Below are 7,056 nucleotides of genomic sequence, written 5' to 3' on the forward strand. Positions count from 1 at the left end.
GACAAGTTCTATACGGTGGGCCTTGCGGCTGCTTGTTGGGCAATTTGGCTTGCTCGTAACCGTGCAACTTTTGAGAAGAAGCTGATCAAAACACCTTTTGAGATAGTTTTCTCCATGTGTTCGTTCTTACTCTACTGGACAGGGCTGCAGCAGGGGGAGACGCTGAGGAGCTGCGCGCGGGAGCTGATGCTGTCAGGGCTTACATGATGTAGCTGATGAAGATGTGAGACGCTGTCAGGCGGCCGATCATCGGCGAATGATGGACGGGGGGAGATGAAGAGCTACGCTGCGCCTGGTTACATTCTGCTTTAGGGCTATGCTAGCCGTTGGTCTCAGCCCCTTGTATTTGGTGCTTCCCACCTGGTCGGGGGTGTAATAGTCTTGCTTAGTCTCTTTTGAACTTGTAGTGTTGCTCAGGTTTTCGCCCCATAGCATTCGTCACAATGTCGGGCAAATGCGGTGGGTTTCCTGAAGGAAATATGCCCTAGAGGCAATAATAAAGTTATTATTTATTTCCTTATATCATGATAAATGTTTATTATTCATGCTAGAATTGTATTAACCGGAAACATAATACATGTGTGAATACATAGACAAACAGAGTGTCACTAGTATGCCTCTACTTGACTAGCTCGTTGATCAAAGATGGTTATGTTTCCTAACCATAGACATGATTTGTCATTTGATTAATGGGATCACATCATTAGGAGAATGATGTGATTGACTTGACTCATTCCGTTAGCATAGCACTTGATCGTTTAGTTTGTTGCTATTGCTTTCTTCATGACTTATACATGTTCCTATGGCTATGAGATTATGCAACTCCCATTTACCGGAGGAACACTTTGTGTGCTATCAAACGTCACAACGTAACTGGGTGATTATAAAGGTGCTCTACAGGTGTCTCCGAAGGTACTTGTTGGGTTGGCGTATTTTGAGATTAGGATTTGTCACTCCGATTGTCGAAGAGGTATCTCTGGGCCCTCTCAATAATGCACATCACTTAAGCCTTGCAAGCATTGCAACTAATGAGTTAGTTGCAGGATGATGTATTACGGAACGAGTAAAGATACTTTCCAGTAACGAGATTGAACTAGGTATTGAGATACCGACGATCGAATCTCGGGCAAGTAACATACCGATGACAAAGGGAACAACGTATGTTGTTATGCGGTCTGACCGATAAAGATCTTCATAGAATACGTGGGAGCCAATATGAGCATCTAGGTTCCGCTATTGGTTATTGACCGGAGACGTGTCTCGGTCATGTCTACATTGTTCTCGAACCAGTAGGGTCCGCACGCTTAAGGTTTCGATGACAGTTATATTATGAGTTTATGAGTTTTGATGTACCGAAGGAGTTCGGAGTCCCGGATGAGATCGGAGACATGACGAGGAGTCTCGAAATGGTCGAGACGTAAAGATTGATATATTGGACGACTATATTCGGACATCGGAAAGGTTCCGAGTGATTCGGGTATTTTTCGGAGTACCGGAGAGTTGCGGGAATTCGCCGGGGAGTATATGGGCCTTATTGGGCCATACGGGAATAGAGGAGAGAGGCCAAAAGGAAGGAGGCGCGTGCCCCCCCTCTGGTCCAAATTGGACAAGGGGTGCAACCCACTTTTCCTTGTTCCTCTCCCCCTCTTTCCTTCTCTCCTACTCCAACAAGGGAAGGAGGAGTCCTACTCCCGGTGGGAGTAGGACTCCCCCCTTGGCGCGCCCTCCTCCTAGGCCGGCCACCTCCCTCCCTTGCTCCTTTATATACGGGGGCAGGGGCACCCCACAGACACAACAGTTGATCATTGATCTCTTAGCCGTGTGCGGTGCCCCCTTCCACCATTGTCCTCGATAATATTGTAGCGGTGCTTAGGCGAAGCCCTGCGACAGTAGAACATCAAGATCGTCACCACGCCGTCGTGCTGACGGAACTCTTCCCCGACATTCTGCTGGATCAGAGTCCGGGGATCGTCATCGAGCTGAACATGTGCTAGAACTCGGAGGTGCCGTAGTTTTGGTGCTTGATCGGTCGGGCCGTGAAGACGTACGACTACAACAACCGCATTGTGCTAACACTTCCGCTTTCGGTCTACGAGGGTACGTGGACAACACTCTCCCCTCTCGTTGCTATGCATCACCATGATCTTGCGTGTGCGTAGGAAATTTTTGAAATTACTACGTTCCCCAACATTTCCTGGTAGTACTTGAACTCGCTTTATCTTCTTTCCTCCCTCCCTGGATGATTTCAGAACGGATGTATTTCCGTTCATTTGCAATGGAAAGGGGTAAAGCCCGGTTAAAAAAAACACTCAAATATAGCAACAAAGTCTAAAAGCAGCAAACCGACAACCATTTTTTAAAATCGAACATTTTGATCATAAGAACCCATGTGCATAGCACGTACCTTCTACTAGTTTGGTCCAGTTGGTAACACGAAGTTGTAAGAACCCATTTTGTCACTTGGACATGGTTTTCAACTTGTAAGCGTTTGGTTTGGCTTCGACTTTGACTGGCAATGACGCATAGCGAACAATGTTTTATGTGGCCGCCATTTCGGGCTTAGTTGTTAAAGTTCTTCTTTGATGTAGCCTCTTGCATCCTTCTTAAACTATATTTCATTTTCTTCTCCCTTGGTGTAGGCTATGTAAATCTCCAACTCAAGCTCTCCACCTTCTTACAAAAGCGAGCAACCATGTAGACAACCATGCGCCTACGTTATTTTAGCCCCTAACGCCGAGTTCATGATGAGTCCCTTTAATGATCTGGTAAGAAGAGATTCTCGCCCTTTTCCCCATAGGTGACTTTGAGTTATCGAACCCACAAGAGGAAGCGTACCTTTAAGACAAGGGTTTCTAACAAGCTTCGCAAGAGAGTTAAATTACAGTTTTTAACTATATCAAAATCAAGTTGCACATTTAAACACTTATGTATGTGGACTTATTCTTACAACCATATATTTGCGAACATGATTATCATGATATTCGTTGGTGCTCTGAAAGTCGGCATTAGGATGTGCTTGCTATTCTCGAAGTGGGGGATGTGTCCAAATTACGTCTTGACTGGTACACATCCTGCACCAAGAGTCAATTGTCCAACTGAAGGCCCCATCCGTTGTGCGAGGTTGCCTTGGTAATTAAGATAAATCATACAAAAGCATTGAGCATTTAATGATTACACCTCTTGTATCTCCGGAGATGGGATACACACCACCATACTAAATCTTTCAGTCACTGGTGTTCAGAATGGTGTTTCACGATCTCTCTGCCCTTAGCCTCTCCGTGGCTCGATCTCTGTGATCCTGGGTACCTACAAGGACAAAGAACACGAATGAGACAAGAGACATCTAGGAAGCAATTTTATTTCACACATACGAGACATCAAAATACTTCCATCGATCCCTCCTACAAATACATAGGGTTGCAAGGCCATGCCTCAACCCATGACCTTACCGGACTACTCACACATAGCGATCATATCACAAGAAGAAACAATTGAAGAACACATTAGGAAGATTGATTGATTGATAATATGTCTTACAATAGTTGTTGGATGCGATACACGATTACGAAGTATGGCTAATTTGGATAAGTGCTATGGTGATGGTGGTGGAGATGGCTATGGTGATGAAGATGAGAAATGGCGGGCTGGGGATGATATGGATGAGGAAGATGGAGGTCCCGGCGATGTTCTGTTCGTTATTTGGCGTTGGCCCCTTCACGATATTTGTAGGTTGGATTAGGGGGCGCCGATGGCAACTCATACCATCTTGCACTTTGTTGACTTCATACGCCTTCCACTTTGGCTCCCCTTGTCTCCTCTTTACTCCTTTCCAAATATGTGCTTGATTTTGTTCATGTTTAGCCCTATTTCATGTGAAAACAAGATAAATATAGGATTGTGGAACATTTGCATTCATTAGTCATTAATATCAATATCAGAGCGGATATCTCGAGTTTTATAAAATAAGCTCATTTAAACTCAAGTGTGATGAGCGTAAAAATAACACTCATCAGTTCACAAGAATGATACCATTTTCACCATACTCCTATGTGCTAGTAGTACCCCTTTTTTGCCACACCGCCTTGTTGAACCACCCTCCCAGCATCCGCCATGCCCGAATGCCTTGTGGCATATGACTATATGAGTTAGGCTATATACTAGGATTTGTAATTATCAATATGCTAGGTGGTTTGAGTCGGCCGTGTATAACTCGGGTTTGCTTCACCATTGATGCAATAGGAATGTTTGTAGTCATGCATAAAAAACAATTGAGTTCACTGAACATCATCAACAAATCTTGATGTTGTATTGATGCGATTGTTGCCCTCGCATGATTGACTACGCCTTAGATTAAAAAAAAAATCCTATGAGACTATTTTTCACTATATCTAGTTAGACCATGTCCATAATGTGCCACGTGCCACGAAGAATCTTTTCATCTCCGCTTCAGTTGAAGGCAGTCGAGTTCACCATAAACAAGGCTAGCAAGTTTGCATCATCCAAGCTGAAAGCGCATATGCCACTAATTATATTTTGGTGTGATGACAGTATGATTAGTGAAACTAATATTGGTTGCTCAACTTTATCTTATGATATTGGTTCTGTAAAGATTATTATGGAGGTGATTGCCCCCACCCCCATTTAAAAAGGTCAAGGGCGTGGGTTTTTGGCAGCTTGAAGGTTTCATTTTGGTTCGATTTGAGTCATAGGAAAAACCACACTATTAAGAGGGGTCACCGTCGCGGTCCCGCTCCCTGTCACTGTCACGGTTCTCAGAGCGAGGGCGCTTGGACCTGCGCTCTCCGTCGTCGCGTTCTTCTCCGTCGCCAACGCTGCTCCGGAGGCGGAAGCTACGGTCCTTCCGGTCGGCCGGAAACACGGCAGAGGCCTTGACCGTCTCCTCGAGGTACTTGTACTCATCGAAATCCATGGCGATGATGAAGTGGAAACCCTATATTTGTGGAGGGAGAGAAAAAAAGGGCCGGGGCACCACGGCTAATCCCCAGCCCTCAGTTTTTTTGTCATGAAGATTAACGGATTTTCGCAGTGCTGACTGCTAGACCCCAGCCCGTGTTTTGTCGGTTCTGGTGGTAAAATTGAACACGGGAAATCTCCTTGTTGGGTTATGAAACTTACGACTTAGGCTGGACTATGTAATACACGGGCTCGGTGAAAACTTTAGGCCTCTAGAGCAACAACCCGAAAGAAAGATTTCCTTTTAGCCAAAAAGGGAAGGATTTTCTCTATTACTATAGTATATCAATTTTTGAATTCGGACTAGCATACACTGTGTTGTAGAAGCAAATTGATAGCCGTTGATTTGTTCCAAAGGATGAATCTCCGCTTTTAACAAGACAAAACTCAAGTGATCTAAAAGCTAATGTTTCCTGGATTCGTGTCACGCCAATACTTTAGCAACCTAGAACCTTTTGGACTTGTCGCAGGTCACACCGCACACAAGCATGGTTGTACCCTAGCAATCTATGGTGCTGAAAAATATTTCCATTTAAGTCACTATTAAGAAGTGTAATAATAGACGTATTTCTAGATTAAAAAACTCAAACATAGCAACAAAGTCCATAAAAGCAGCAACCTGGCTACCATTTTTTTAACTCAAATAGTATGATCATAAGAACCCACATGCATAGCAGGCACCTTCTACTAGTTTGGTTCAATTTGTAACATGAAGTTGTAAGAACCCGTTTTGTTGCTTGGACATGGTTTTCAGCTCATAACTGCTTGGCTATGACTTTGACCAGCAGAGCGAACGGTGTTTTTATGTGGCCGCCATTTTGGGCTTGTTTGTTGAAGTTCTTCTTCATATAGCCTCTTGCATCCTCCTCAAACTGTATCTGGTTTTCCCCTCCCTTATTGTAGCCTATGTAAATCTTCAACCAAAGTCCCAAACTCTTCACCTTCTTATAGAAGTAAGCAACGATGTAAACAACCACGCGCCTTCTTTATTTTGGCACATAACACCGAGTTCTCTAGAATGATACCCTTTTCACAATACTCCTAGCCTATTCCCGTCGTGGTTCATGGACTTTGTGTAACGCCCTCGATACGGCTATATCTCCCACGTGTCGAAGCACGACTTAGAGGCATAACCGCATTGAAAGCAATGTCGCAAGTGAGGTAATCTTCACAACAACCCATGTAATACAATAAGGGAAAGAGATACATAGTTGGCTTACAATCGCCACTTCACACAATACATGAATAAAGCATTACATCATCCAGATACAATCAAGGTCCGACTATGGAACCAAAATAAAAGAAGACTACCCCAAAAGCTACACAGATTCCCGATCGACCCCAACTGGGCTCCACTACTGATCAACTGAAACGAAACAACACAATGAACGAGATCTTCATCAAGCTCCTCCTTGAGCTCGGTTGCGTCACCTGCACGGTATCCTTGGCACTTGCAAACTGGTTTTGGAAGTATCTGTGAGTCACGGGGACTCAGCAATCTCACACCCTCGCGATCAAGACTATTTAAGCTTATAGGAAGGGTAAAAGGTATGAGGTGGAGCTGCAGCAAGCGACTAGCATATATGGTGGCTAACTTACGCAAAAGAGAGTGAGAAGAGAAGGCAAGGCACGTTCGAGAAACTATGATCAAGAAGTGATCCTACAGCAACCTACGTCAAGCATAACTCCAACACCGTGTTCACTTCCCGGACACCACCGGAAAGAGACCATCACTGTTACACACGCGGTTGATGTATTTTAATTAAGATAAACTTCAGGTTTTCTACAACCGGACATTAACAAATTCCCATCTGCCCATAACCGCGGGAACAACTTTCGAAAGTTCAAATCCCTGCAGGGGTGTCCCAACTTAGCCCATCACAAGCTCTCACGGTCAACGAAGGATATTCCTTCTCCCAAGACAACCCGATCAGACTTGGAATCCCGGTTACAAGACATCCTCGACAATGGTAAAACAAGTCCAGCAAGACCACCCACTGTGCCGACAAATCCCGATAGGAGCTGCACATATCTCGTTCTCAGGGCACACCGGATAAGCTAAGCATATGGGAGCCAACGTAA

This window comes from Triticum aestivum, chromosome 4A (assembly GCF_018294505.1).
Source record: "Triticum aestivum cultivar Chinese Spring chromosome 4A, IWGSC CS RefSeq v2.1, whole genome shotgun sequence".
Lineage (NCBI taxonomy): Eukaryota > Viridiplantae > Streptophyta > Magnoliopsida > Poales > Poaceae > Triticum > Triticum aestivum.